Genomic DNA, 14,508 nt, shown 5'->3' with positions numbered 1-14,508 from the left:
TCTAAACCTAGAATTATTTCTATGCTGGGGACATTTCTGAGGGCTCATGTTGAGTTTCTCCTGAAGGTATCACTTGTGTTCTTAAATTAGTATTTTTGCTCTTTTCTGAAGGCTGTATTGGAGGTGCAGGAAGGAACTATCCATCTATATTGCTGAAGTTTTAAAAATCAGTCAGCCTCTGAGTGCTACTGCTCATCAGGAAATTTGAGTCCTTCAGGTATCTCAGGCTGCAGTTCCAGGGCTGGCTGCTCTTAGGACAACTTAAGTCAACACTTGCTGTTCAGTATCACTTGCACAGCCCTGGCTAGGCATACTTTCTCCCTTCCTTGTGGCAGTTACTGGTGATTTAAATGACTATGATGATGTGCTTCAGTGCTAAGCCAGTTGAAAACTAAATCTGGAAACTTCCTGTTCCTTTTGAGAACCATGAACGGGATTGAAGCACTTTAGTACATCAAGGTAGGACTAGCAGCGCCGATTTAGAATAGCTTAAACTGTTGTGGGACTACAGGCTTTAGGCAAAGTGCACTAATTGTTCTTAAATTAGTTGAGCTGGATGACTGTGGCTTCTTGGTATGCTGTGGGGATGATGCTTTTTACATCATCAGATGATAAATGCAGGGTTTTTAGACACAAAATATGGAAAATACAGGCTTGAAATACCTGTTCTCTCTGCCACTAATGAACTTTTTGCTGTGTTTAATTTTCTTATTTAAAGATGCAGACACTTGAAACAGAGCAGAATTTTTTGACTGTGAATGACACTTAGATGGGTGCTAACTGGGAAGTGAAGTTGTGAAACTATACTTGGGTTTTACTTCTTTGAAATAGCAGAGCTGTTTTTTGGGAGGGGCTGGAATTTTTCAGGTTTTTTTGGTGTTTTTTTCATGTGTGAAAGTAAAGTTCATTTATGACACATCTGGATGAATTCTTAAGTTATAATACAGTGCAAAAATTAAAATGTAATTGCAAATACTTAGAGATATTTTAATTTTGTTGGCAGCCTACAATTGTAACATGGAGAATATTAATGACAAGTAGCATGCTGACACTGTTAATTCTTACCATGTTTCTTTGAATGCTTTGTTAGGAACCTTCTTCAGACCTATTCAGTTAGGAAACTAGTTATTTTTCTGGACCTTCCTCTTCCTTATCATCAATAAAAAGAGACAGTTTGCATCATTTGTAACAGTACAGGATTACATGTATTTGGTACAGTTTTGCTCTACTTCTTTACTGGGAGGTGGGGGGAAATGTGCTGTTCCATGTTAGGGGGCTACAATGGGGACAGGAAAGAAACTAGATTTTGGTCAGCTATTGTGAGAGTATATTTCAGTGGGATAAAAAATTTTGCTAGTTAGTAAGCTGTATTGACCCAAATTAATACCTGTGCCAGTTTGAGAAGGGAGAGGAGGGGAAAAAGAAAGCGGCCAGGTCAGGAAGTGGGAGATCAGCACCTGTCAGTTGGCAGTAAATTTGTCATCTGTTGGAAAGTCATTTTGAACAAAGGGATTATGCATGTGCTTTCCTGAAGAGTAGGAAACATTTAGAATGAAGGAAGTCACCTTTCTTAAAGCTGTCTCTCTAGGATACGAGCAGAGCGTGTAATTATTTTTGTCCTCAGTTCATGCACAATGCTGTCTTATTTTCTAAGATGGATGAAACCATTGTAGAAGGTAAGAAAGGCGTGCACATAATGACCTTTTCTCCCCAGCCTTACCATCTTACTTTGACTTCCGTTATTCAGAAGTGTATTAATTTAAACTTTGGCTGGGTTTTTGTGGGGGCAGATAAGCATGCAATCTAAAACTGTATATAATGGACTTTTTAACAAAACAAGTTTGAAACTTGTCTTCTAAAGAGTAGAAGCAGTTAATTTTTTTAATAACTTTTTGCATGTTTCTGATAATGTACTGGAATCTATTAAAAATTACTCACTTTAAATGTCTTCAGACTTGGTTAACTCATCAAGGATTTACTTTGCTTCTGTGGCTTCATACTGTAATGACATTGTTTGGTTCTTTTAATATGTCCAGTATTTATTAATGATATTTCTCTCTTTGTTAATATCTTTGTTTAGCTGAGGGAAATTGCTAGATCTGCCCATGTTTTTTCTTTGGGCACTGTGTTGGAAAAGCAGAACTTGAAATTTTGCAAAATTAAATAAGTCTTAATTTTTCATATTGCGGTAACTAGCAGTGGAGCTGTGATAATTTAATTGTAGTTTTTATTCAGTTTGCGCACTCAGTTTTACTCAAAATCTTGCAAATGAAAATGTCAGCACATTCACTGTTTAATGAGATTTTTAAAAAATTACATTCCTTTGGTGAATGTTTTTGTACATTTTACCAAAATCTGTGGGATTCAAAAAGTTCATGTGAAACGGGATGCTTTTTTGGAAGGATGATGATGTCTCCTAAACAGCCGTTGTAGGACTGCTAATTGAATGTAATCTGGAAGGATGCATATCTAGACATTCTCTCTGAAGACTAGTATGTATGTATGCAATGTAAATGTGGTGATATTTAACTTTGAATTAAAATTATGAATAGCTTTCACTTTCTTTTGTGTTTATGTAATGACTAATTTTCAAGTTTAAAAATGATCAGAAATATTTTTTCATAATTACTCCTTTACAGAAATGTTACTTAAATAATTTCAATTAAAATTACTTTTTCCTATTAAATATTTTCACAAGGTGTTGTCATAGTTTCAGTCCAGCTGGTAACAAAGCACCACGCAGCTGCTCGCTCGCTGCCCCATCCCGGCCACGGTGGGATGAGGAGAAAATATAAAGAAACGCTCGTGGGTCGAGACAAGGACAGGGAGGGATCACTCACCACTTATGGTCACGTGCAAAGGACAGGCTCAACTTGGGGAAGAAACAAAATCAGTTTAACCTGTTACCAGTCAAATCAGAGCAGGATAATGAGAAGTAAAACCAAACCTTAGAACACCCTCCTCTCACCCCTCCCTTCTCAGCTCAACCCCACTCCCGATTTCTCCACCTCCCCCCTAGCAGCGCAGGGGGACGGGGAATGGGGTTGGGGTCAGTTCACACCTCGTCTCTGCCGCTCCTTCCTCCTCAGGGGGAGGACTCCTCACTTGTCCCCTGCTCCAGCGTGGGGTCCCTCCCATGGGAGACAGTCCTCCATGAACTTCTCCAACATGAGTCTTTCCCATGGGCTGCAGTTTTTCACGGACTGCTTTGGCCTGGGTCCCTTCCACGGGCTGCAGTCTTTCAGGCACAGACTGCTCCAGCGCGGGCTTTCTGATGGAGCGGCGGCCATCTTGGGGGGCATCCATCCCCCTGCTCCAGCGTGGGCTCCTCTCTCCCTGGGCTGCAGGTGGGCATCTGCTCCCCCGCTCCCCCCCATGGGCTGGGGGGGGACAGCCTGCTGCCTCACCACGGGCTGCGGGGGCATCCCCTCCGCCCCTCCTTCCTCACTGACCTCAGGATCCCCAGAGGGGTTCCTCTCACATTCCAGTCCCCCTACTCACTGCAGGTTTCCCTTCTCAAGTACATTCTCCCAGAGGTGCTACCACCATCATTGATGGGCTCAACCCGAGCCAGCGGCGGCTCCCATGTGGAGCCGGGGAAGCTTCGAGCAGCTTCTCGCAGGAGCTGGCCCTGCGGCCCCTCCCCCACTACAAAAAAAACTGTGCCACACAAACCCATAACGGGTGTTTATTTTAAATGGGTTGCACACATACTATATAAAGAACTGATGGTATTGTATAGTATTTTAAATGAGCTGAAAAATTTGTGGTTTTCATCTCAGTGAGTGTAGAAAGCGAATAAGGGATTCCAAACCCTGACCTTAAGGACAGATTCAGTGAGAGCCCAGAGAGCTCTCTGTGAAAGTCACCAGAGAATACTGATGGGTTGCAATGTTGTAATTTCTATGAGGTGTTGAAGTTGTGGCTTACTGATGTATATTTTTTTAATCACTGGATTGATGTCACCTGAGAGGTAAAGGGGGATACTGATTCTGAAGATCAATCATCTCTGTACTGTAGGAAAGGCTTCCCTAATATATTATCAGCAATATTCTTAAGAGCCATTTAATATCATTGCCAAGCTGGCACTCAGCTATACAGTCTTTTAACTGGCATGACTATTACTACATTTTAATCTATTGTTGAGAACACATGCCACACACTGGATACCTCTCATTCTGCAGTCGTTATAATCAAGAGTTGTTGCATGAAATTGGTCATAAAGAAGGTGTGGAACAGTGGTCACACTTTGAGTTATCTAGGTGGTAAGTTGGGTGTGTCAAATCCCATATAATTCTAGCAAGGATTTGAGGCAACTGCTGCAGTAAAACAATATAATTACAGACTGTGTGCAAGGTTTCAGTCATAAATACGTGGAAGGTTTGTGTGCTGAGATCATCTGAGGCAGTAGTTCTGAATTCTTTCAAGGACTCAACTTTAGTTCATTAGCTAACATTTATTGTCGATCCTGTATTCTGTACTCAGTGGCAAACGCAGAGAGTTTTCTGTATTCTCTATAACAAAATTTTGCTTTATTTTTAAAGTAGAAGTTAGTTTTATTTAATTTGCATTCATATCTTGGCTGTTACTTTGTCTTGAACTGTTGTCTGGGTTTGTTTACAAATAAATTTGTTTTGTAATTGTTGCAACCCAGTAAATATGGAAAGAACTGAACTATTTCAGGAGGAGGGAGTAAAATGATTAAAACTGAAAGACATATTAATACATGCTTGTGTAATCATCAGATTAAGTTATAGTTTTAGAGTAAACTTGCTGTTTTAATAGCTTAGCAAAAAAATAAGAGAATGGAGATAAAATATAAGGATAGACTTATTAAATGTGTTAAAATCTAACAGTCTTAGCAGTAATGCTGTATAAAATGCTGTAGAAATGCTGTATTTTTTGTTATATTCAGTACTGTACTACTGATTGTGGGTCACTGTTGAAGAAAAAGTTGAATGAATCGTGGACAACAACATACTACACTATTTATGCACTGCTTACAACTGTTTCCATAGTATGAATCCAGCAGAGGACACAAAGCTCATGCAGCCCATTCCTCAAAACAAAAAAATAAAGGGGGGGGGGGGGGGGGGCACGGAGAAAAAACCCAAACCCCCGGAAAACCTGTATAAATGGAGGCTCAACCTGAATAAAAACCTTGCAATTAACTGGTAAGCTTTGTAGCTATGGAGCAAATCAGTTACTATATGGATTAGAGTGACCCTGAAATTTAGCTTTTCAGTTGTTTCCAACTGGTGAAGAACCTCTTACCCTGTCTGGACACCACAGTATATTTGGTAACATGCTGTGAACTTATGCCACCTGTAGCATAATGTCTGTTTAACAACAATATTCTGTGGAAGACAAGTTTGTTACATTAGTCAATGAATTTGACTGTTTATCTTCTTCAGAAGACCCATGGGCTGTAGAAGGGGCCACTATTCAGAGCAGAGCAAGCTGTCATCTAAGCAGTGGGATAAGAACTGTGGGCAGTCATCTACTTAACAGTACCTGGTCACTAAGAGAAAGCCCTTCTGTAATAAGTAGTTTCCCAAGGCCTGCTGACTGCAGAATTAACTTTGAGCATCATTTCTGGTCTCACTCCTCTCTAATCCAAAATGCAAGCATCCTTCTAATGCTTCTGTAAATCTGAAAATTCCAGAATTTAGTACTGTGGGAGAAATCACTGTGTAAAGCAGTGAGAGCGAGTGAGTGAGTGACACATTAATTATATAATTCGTTAGTGGAAAGCACTCCTAAGTGATTACAAAAGGCGTTTTGTTTCATTTTTTCTTTTTTTTTTTTTAAAAAGCCTTATGTAATGGGGCAGTATTAGTGCTGCTGTATGATGAACAGGGAAACAGGGCCACTGAAACCCAGCTGATGTCTCTGGTGAAATTACACATTTTTAAGAAGAGTGTTGAGATTGCAAATTCAAATTAGAAGATGCTAGAATTAAGGTTGCTAGTTACAACCTTTTTGTATAAATGAACTTTTCCTTGGAGTAAATCACTACACTGTGAGTGACTAGGTTTTTTTCTTTGCCGCACCCTTATTTAAATAAATGGGACACAGTATGTTCATTTCTCAGGTAACCAACTGAGATGTAACATTTGAAGTGGAAAATGTTGATTGCTTTGCATGCCTAACTTGAGGTGCGTGGAAACCGAGTTTTCAGAATACTTCACTTTTAAATAGCGATTTATGTATTACAGTACAATTCGCGATTTTATGGCAGCAGCGCTAAGTGCAACCCTGTAGACACGCTGGGCGAGTCGGACAGTCAGAGCAGGGGTCTCCCTCGCCCTCAGCCCAGCCCGTTGTGAGCGGTTTGGTGCTGGCTGTGCAGTCTGCTCAAGGTGTGACTGACAGCTGGCAGCTTCTTACGGAGGGATGCGCCCGTGCCCTCCTTCGTCTGCTCCTCGCGCGATGTGTCACTGAGCCAGTTCAGCTTGCTAAACAGGCAAAACCTCATCTGACAGCGGGAGCTTGCTGCCGTGTTAAACTGGCTCTAGAAGGGCCCAGCCAGAGCTGTTGCTGGTGCAAAGGAGAGGGAAGGACTCCGCAGGCGGCAGAGAGGAAGGAGAAAGGAACGGAGCCACTTGTTTTGGTGGGAGTGAGCGGTTGCCAGTTCAGCTCTGTTGCTGAACTGAAGTCTATGGAAGGAAGCCTTCTATACAAGAAAACTCAGAATCGTTCTGACTTGTGATTTGGGAGAGTTTCTTTCTCTGAGGTGACTATGTGAGATCAATGTTCTGATTATAAGCACAGATGTTGTGTCTAAACCTGACAATAATCGTTTAAGCAACCACTTATAAAAAAAGGTTGGTTTGTGTTGAGCACTACGTTTTCTTGTTGGCATAAGGGGTGATTTGAATCTCATTAGTCAGAATAGCATTTAGCTGCCTAGGCGCTTGAATCTTGCCATTCCTGCAGACCTACAGACGCAGGAGTGATTCAGACACCTGCTCTTCATTATGCATCTTTGAGGAAATCTTCAAGGCAGATTCATCCCAAGGATTGAAATAAGAAATGGGAAATAAGAAAAATACTAGGTGTAATCATACCAATGCTGACACCCTTTTTTTCATTAAGGACAGGATTCTGCAAAGCACTTCAGCTTATGCAAGAGATCTGTTGTAACATTGATTATTCACCCCCACCCCACCGTCACCCCTGTTTTTTTGCAGTCTGACTGTGCATGTTCTTGTCAAAACTCACAGTTATTGTTAACTTACACGTTTATCCAGAACAGAAAGAGCCATTCCGAATCACTGTAAGATACAGCTTTTGAGCTAAAGCTCTGGCATTGCAACTGTATCAGCCTGGCCCTGGCAGTAAAAAGACCTTTGCTTTTCTGTGCACGGCCTTTTTCCGGCATTTTTCTGCGTTCTTGTAGCCTGGCAGTAAAGTACTATTGGCAAAGTGTCGCTGGTTAAAGTTTAAAGTTACTCCCCTTCCTCTACCCTTTCCCCTCTCCAACCTTCTCCTGAACCAATCTAAGAAACCAGAGGTGATGAATGTTTGTTTTCCCTCTTTTAATTTTTTTAAACTTCTTTGAGCAAGAACAGTTTCTTTATGGCTCGGCAAGTTATTCGAAGCTTAAATACTACCTAGGTATGTTTGGTTTGAGTCATGAGTCTCTTATTTTTGTTGCTTTGACAAATAGTAAAAACCTAAAGACCACGATGTCCTAAAATAAAGCTAACAACATTACTATAAAAATAATTTTATTTTGCATTACAAGTCATCTGATTTTAAAGAAACAGTGGTAACTGTTCATATTCTTAAACAGAGGTCACAAGTTTTTTGTGCATACGAGGAGTAAAAACTATGAAGCTGTTATTTTTTTTACTTCAGTTGGGGTTTTTGGGGGGAGGGGGAATAGGAAAGAGTTTTCCTTTTGATTTTCTTAAATTTAGCTGGCAGTTCTGTGCAGAGTTTTTAACTGTATCTGGAACTTGTCTATTACATGGCGGGTTAAGAGGTGTTACTTTTCAATTTTCTTGGCACACTGAGGCTATGTTAACATGTTCAATCTGAGTTTCTGTTAAAAATATTCTGTAGTGACATCTTCGTATACTTTTGTGCAAGAATTTGGAGTGAGTGAAATTTCACTTTTCTTACTAAGTGTTAAGCAGTTTCTGAAAAGATGTTAAGGAGGTTAGTAATCGTGTGTTATTGTAAATGTTAACAGCATGAGAAAATGGGGAGGAGTACTCTCCTTTAAAAGCTTACAGTTATTTTGTAACTAAAAAAAGTGAAGGGTTGTTGTGACTATATTGTCATTCTATAAAGTTGTCTTTACAATATGCTCCCGTAAGACCTTCACCAAGATTTATGCAGAGGAATCCCTATTGATAGATCTTCTATTTTTTATATATATATATGAGGCATATATGCACGTCATCCTTGAGGAAACACTAAAAGCAAAATCGTTGGATTTTCAAGCAGAGGCTGAGTCACTGGACTCTGGAAGTGATAGGCACATTGAGATTAGGGAAGTAGAAGTGTGGATATGTTGGCATTAAAATGCAGGGTGTAAGCAGCTCTATTTATTCTGATAGCTCCAAAAGGTCACTTAGCTATTATATTTTTTCTCTTTGTATTTCTTTGTCCTCCTTTTCTTCAACAGAGCTGTAAATTCAGTCTGAAATTAAAAAGTCATTTATTCCTAACTATAAAAAAATGAAATATAATAAATTATGTATGAATTAATGTAGCTTTGTCTGTTTCACAGAGTTTTAACATAAATGAGTGGAAATTGCTGGAATTCATGCTTAGATTAAGCAAGAGTAGCACCTGAAAAGCATGGGGTTTTTTTGTTATTTCTTGAACCTCATGGTTTGTTCGACATCACTTATATGTGGAACTTTTGTAGAAGAGTGGGAGCACAGGTGTTTGAGGATGAGCTTCACTGAGAAATGGATCAATTTAACAGGGAGCTCAAATTATTGAGGAGGGGAGTGTTGAAGTGTTGACCAGGTTTGCTATTCAAAGCAGCAACCAAATCTAAGCAAGGCAGAGAGGAAATAAAACATGGATTAGAGAAACAAAAATGGTTGAAATTCAGTAAAGACCGATGCCACAATTATCTGGGGCAGTTACTGTTGATGAAAGTTACATGATAGTACTGTGAAAGAGGAAAGAAAATGTTTCAAAAAGTGTAAAATTACACTACCAGCTTAAGAGCTGATCATGTTCTCCATGGAATACAAAAATATGATTTGTTTTATGTTTTTTTCTTTTACAAGTGCTAGTGACTAATACTACATTGATTGCAGTGTTCAAAATTCAGTATACTGTAAACAGTAGTCCAACTTGCAGGCAAGAACAGTGTTTTTTGTTTGTGGTGTTTGTTGGTTTTTTTAACTATTATATCTCTAAAGAAATATTCAAGAGCACTATACTGTGTAGACTAGAAGACTGAGGAACCAATGAACAGACACTTTTTTCACTTAAATACAGATGAGGAGTAGCGGTAGCAGTACTTGTAGAGTAAGTATTCAGAAATGTGAAAGCACCCCTCAGGTATTTCCATCAAGTTCCCAAATCATTAAACCACAGGCTCTGATGATGCTTTCCATCTTCTGTGTTCGTTGCACAGAAGAAAGTAAAAGTTCCATATGAATGGAGAAAGGAAAAACTAAGGGGCTCACCTTGAGGTTGGAAATAAAGGTTCTCCTCAAAGTGCTATTTATGTGTTTTCCCCAATCCTTCACAATTGCAACAAGCCTCTAGTCCTAAGTAAAAGAACAGGAACCCACCTCCTAGTGATGTCCTTTGTCATGGGGCCACAGATGCCTCCAGCACTTTGTGGATATATTTTTTAAATTTTTTTTCCCCTCCTGGGCAGCGATCTGCCGCCTTAGAGGACGAAGTGGAAAGTGCCTCATTCTGCCTTTCTTTGGCCTGATGTTAGAGCACTCCTGGTACGTCAGCATGGTGGTGTTGATGCATTTTTGGTTGAGGCGGTATTAGGATCTTGATTGTCATTTCCTGAACCGATGTACCAACTGCTGGACTGTTACGTGGCATTTTCTCGGAGTTGCAACTTCTTTCTTAAAGCAACTTTCTTGGAAGTTGCTATGCCTCGAATTAGTTTCAGAAAGTATATTAGATGAGGTCCTTTTGGATGTCAACACTTTCAGCGCTCCTAGTTTGAGAATCCCAGATGAAAAACAAGCATCAGACTTTCAGTTTAATTAAGACTATTTTGCTTTTCAGCATGTACTTTAGCAGAGTTTTAGTTTTCAGGTGGAATAGAGAGGCATGCGTTAGCAAGGCTAGTACCAGTGTACTAGTCTTCCTCCTGGGTAGAAATATAGTGGTAAATTAGAATATAATACATCTAGAATACTGCTTAAGTAAAAACTGAGATATACAAAAGAATCTTTATGTACTTAAAAGAGTAAATTTAATAGTATTATATAGTAAAATATGATGTTACTGACACGTTAATCCTACTGTAAGAAATACCTTTTTAGATCATGGGGGGGAATAACTAGTTCATAAAAACTGGTCTATTCTGGATATATTTTCTGTTTTGCTTTTAACATCCTGTCAATAATTGGTAAAATAAAATTCTAAAGTATGTTTAGAGTCTGTAAACAGAATAATATCTGTGTATGAAAGTGCATGGTTACTTTTTTTGTCAGCCTTTCTCCATATAAAGCTGAATAGCAGAATCGGCTTTATACTGATTAATAATACTCATTAAACTTAGAGGCAGATAGGTTTATACAGAAGTGATGTTAGAACAGTTGCAGGTTATTTTGAAGTTAATTTCATTAGTGACTGCTAATGAATGGACTTGAGTCATGAATTGAAATAAACATACTGTCTGTATTTCCTGATTAAAGAACGCTCTGAGGAATGTATCTGCTGTCACAGATTAGATTTTGTTGATCTAAGCCTTCATTTAAAAATATCTTTAGTACCTTGAGATTCAGAATATGGAGGTACTTACCTTCAAAAAGCCATCTGAAGATAACCCTGAATCAAGAATACTATTGCATTCAGGTTTTATTGGTATTTCATTTTCTTTTCAGGGAATTTGGTAGTTGTTTACAGATACATTAACAGCGGTCAGTGTGTGAAAATAATCACAGTATTGTGAAATGCCTTGCACTGCTTATTCCCTTTTCTGTAGGGGAATAAAATTATACTTGGATATCAGCGTAACTCTGTCTCCGTATGAAGTTTACTACTGCAGGAGTACTGGTAAAGTTAAAAGGTTAAAACTCATACCTGTAGTCCAAGGTCAGAGAAACGAACAGCCTCACTCCTGACTAGGTAAAGTTTGACACTTCATGGTAATTTTAAGTATCAGTATTAACAATTGCATTCATCTCTAACAAATATATCCAGGTATTGTGTTTATGCTGTGCATTTCACGTGCTAAATTCTCATTTATTTCCTAAGGATATTGACGTCTACAAAACTTTTTTACTTTCATCCCAAAACAGTGAAATATTCAGTCGTAACAGGCTCCTGGGTTTTGATAGCAGTCGACACTACAGCTCGTTCCACAAATCGTTGCTCTTAATTTTTCACACTGGCACAACTTGAGACAAATAGACAAGAAGAAAATCCCGGCGAGATGCAGTCCTGTTGCCTGTTTCACAGAAACTCACCCTTTGCGGTGGAGCGTTCCTGCTGGCTCGGCACTCGGGAGCAGCGCGCTGTCCGGCTATAAGGGTGCAGAGCCGGGGGGATGCGAGTGTGGTGACAGGGGCTTCCTCCTCTGTCAGCACACCGCGGGTGTTGGATCAGCTCGGCTGGGCTGTGAAGCCGCACCTTTGGAAAGATCCAGCGTGGTGTTTCGTCGCGTGTAGGAACCATTTTGACTGCAGGCCGGGTCTGAACTTGGGGCAGCGCTTGGTCTGTGTTGAGGCTCTGAGATGGAGAACAGAATCCTCTTCTGTGCGTTTAAACATTAGGTTGTTTCATGCCATCAGATTTTTTCAGAGTAGTTCTTAAAAGATTTTTTTTTTTTAGATAATGCCCGTTGACAATGTTTGACAGCTACTGGCTGGTTTAATGTGAGCTGGAAGACACCCACTTCTTAATCCAGAATTGTTTTGAAGAGGGCTTAGTATACAATAGTAATGGATAATTAAAGGCATACTAAAGAATACTACCTTGTCTGACATTCAAAATAGGAAGTATGTGTCTGTTAATTTAAGCAATTGATCTGTTGCTTCTATAGGAGAAAACTTCCATCAGAAATTCTAAACGTGAAGTAAGCTACAGTGTTCTCCCTGACCAGGTGCTACTCCGTCAGCATTTCTTTTGCTACATTATTTTTTCACCAGCTTTCTGCTTGTGAACTGCTACTATTAGAAGCTCAGTAGGAGCAAAAGTCTATGTTAATTGGCCTTACTGTAACTGCACAATTAAAGCTGTTTATCAGCAGGGGTTAGGACAATCAGTGTGTTCCGATGCTTCATGTTATAAAATTACTTCTGTTGTTCAAACAGATACTGTAATTAGTGCATCATTTTAAACTGGTTTGTGGTTTTTTGTTTTTTTTTTTTTTTCAGGGCTGGCTTGAAGTTTCATCTGATAAAAACCTCTATTTTTGCTACTTACCTAAGCACTTATTTTGTTTGCAGGACTTTTCTAAAGTAAGAGCTTTTATTGAAATGTTAATACCAGGAGTATATCATGTGAATACACTTGTGAATACAGGTGTGTGTGGGGGGTGTTTTTCAGGTTTTGTTTATTTTTCACTGATCGGTCCTGTCAAGAGTTAGATTCACTAGCAAAAATGGAAGGAGAAAACTCCATGTTTGTATTTACAACTGCTACTACATACTAGCACCTAGTTCTTACATAGCCGAACAAGTTGCTTCATGTCAGATAATAAAGATAACTGCGTTCTGTTGCTGGCACATGCATAATTAGATTTCACTTTGGATAGTTTTGTGAGATATGGTGAGCCAGTCTCTAAGTGGCAGTTATGGGTTAAAATATGGTCCCTCATCTTCTCCCTTTCCCGGTTACAGCACTGACCTTGTGTTGGCACTCGGTAGCCCCTTATGATCCTATTCACTCACTTGTCCAGCAGAAAACGGGGGGAGGAAGGGGGGGTGTTTTTGCTGCATCATCATGTTGGCCTGGCTCTCCGGAAGGCTGGCCTGGTGCTGGGGTCCGTCCCAGTGGAGGAGTAAGGACTGTCCGGGTGAGGGGAGCAAACCTGTTGAAGTTGTTAGGTTGGTCGCAAAAGGATACAATAAGACAACAGTAAGAGGCAATTCAAGTGATTTTTGTTTCATTAGGGCTAGAGCTCTCTTGAATATGTATCAGCTGATGTGGAGTTATTTGTATATCTGAGACTTCCAAGTGGTTTATTCCTTGCACAATATGTTACAGAAATCCTCTCTCTTCCACATGTTTGTTTTCAGCTATCTCTGCAGCAGAGACACCAAAACCTTAAAATTCTGTAGCTCAGGTTGGCAGAGAGAACAGTTACAAGAATGAAAGTTACACGTTGAACAGCTCAAGATGGACAACTCTTGTGGCCTATGAAAGGTTGGGAGTAATGACTTAGTTTAGTGAAAAGAGCATTCTTCTTAGATTACTCTGGCTTGGTTTTTACCAGTTCAACTGTGTCAACAAAAGGTTGTTAAGTAAGGTGTAATCAGTATTGAATGGTTGAGTAATGTTTCTCTCCGGCTCATTAATTCACACCTGACGTTGTTGCATGGCTACAATACATTATCAACTCTTATTTGAAAACACTTAAACTACAGCAGGACTAGAATTTGCTTACAATGACTTTCTAATTTATCACTTTTTAGTTAAATTTAACTTCTGTTTCAAAATTGCTTTAAATCAACATATTAACTTTTTTTTTAATTCACACAGCTTCTTTTAAACTGCTCTTCCAATTATTTTTAAAACTTTGATACATATGTGTGAATGTTTTCATTATGGAAAGGAAACATTCACCTAGAACTACAGTCAATTGTAATGTACCTATAGCACAATTTATTAGACAAAATATATTGTGGTAATTTTACTAAATAGCTGAATTTCTTCTCTCCACATCTTAGCTCCTCTATTTGACCAGGAGAAGTGGTTATGAGTGATTATACTGTTTCTTATATCTTAGGATAATTTTAATTAAAGTTCTTAGAATGTACTTAAATTAAACCTTTGTACGGTTTAAAGGACTAAAGCTGTTCTGATGCCTTTTAATTATAGCATTCAATTTGACATTATATGAAAACCTTCCTCCCTTTTACTTCAGCTTTTCTGTGGGTTTTTTTGTCATTCAGTAGGGAGAGCAGTTTGTCGTAATAGGTCAGTGAAAACAGCATTTAATAACTTATCACTTTAAGATGAGTGCAGATACTAAGGTTCATTCTCAACACTTCCTTGAGCCAGTGGCTTTATTTCTTTAAAAGGCCCCTGCTGTTGGTACTGAGCTGTATTTGTATTTTCTAGTGGCCAACATTACTAGAAATTGTACGAGGTAGAGTGGGAAAAGTGCATAGG

At 39.2% G+C, this 14,508-nt stretch overlaps 1 protein-coding gene across 1 annotated transcript in view; it reads left to right on the top strand.

The window, feature by feature from the left end:
• Positions 1–14,508, top strand: part of QKI (QKI, KH domain containing, RNA binding) — a 126,365-nt gene that overhangs the window by 54,684 nt on the left and 57,173 nt on the right. The gene's annotated exons all lie outside the window — the stretch shown is intronic.

The sequence above is a fragment of the Haliaeetus leucocephalus genome, unplaced genomic scaffold (assembly GCF_000737465.1).
Source record: "Haliaeetus leucocephalus isolate CR32 unplaced genomic scaffold, Haliaeetus_leucocephalus-4.0 Scaffold992, whole genome shotgun sequence".
In the NCBI taxonomy this organism is placed as follows: domain Eukaryota; kingdom Metazoa; phylum Chordata; class Aves; order Accipitriformes; family Accipitridae; genus Haliaeetus; species Haliaeetus leucocephalus.
Note: the sequence above shows the minus strand (reverse complement) of the source record. Positions and strands in the feature narration are given on the sequence as shown.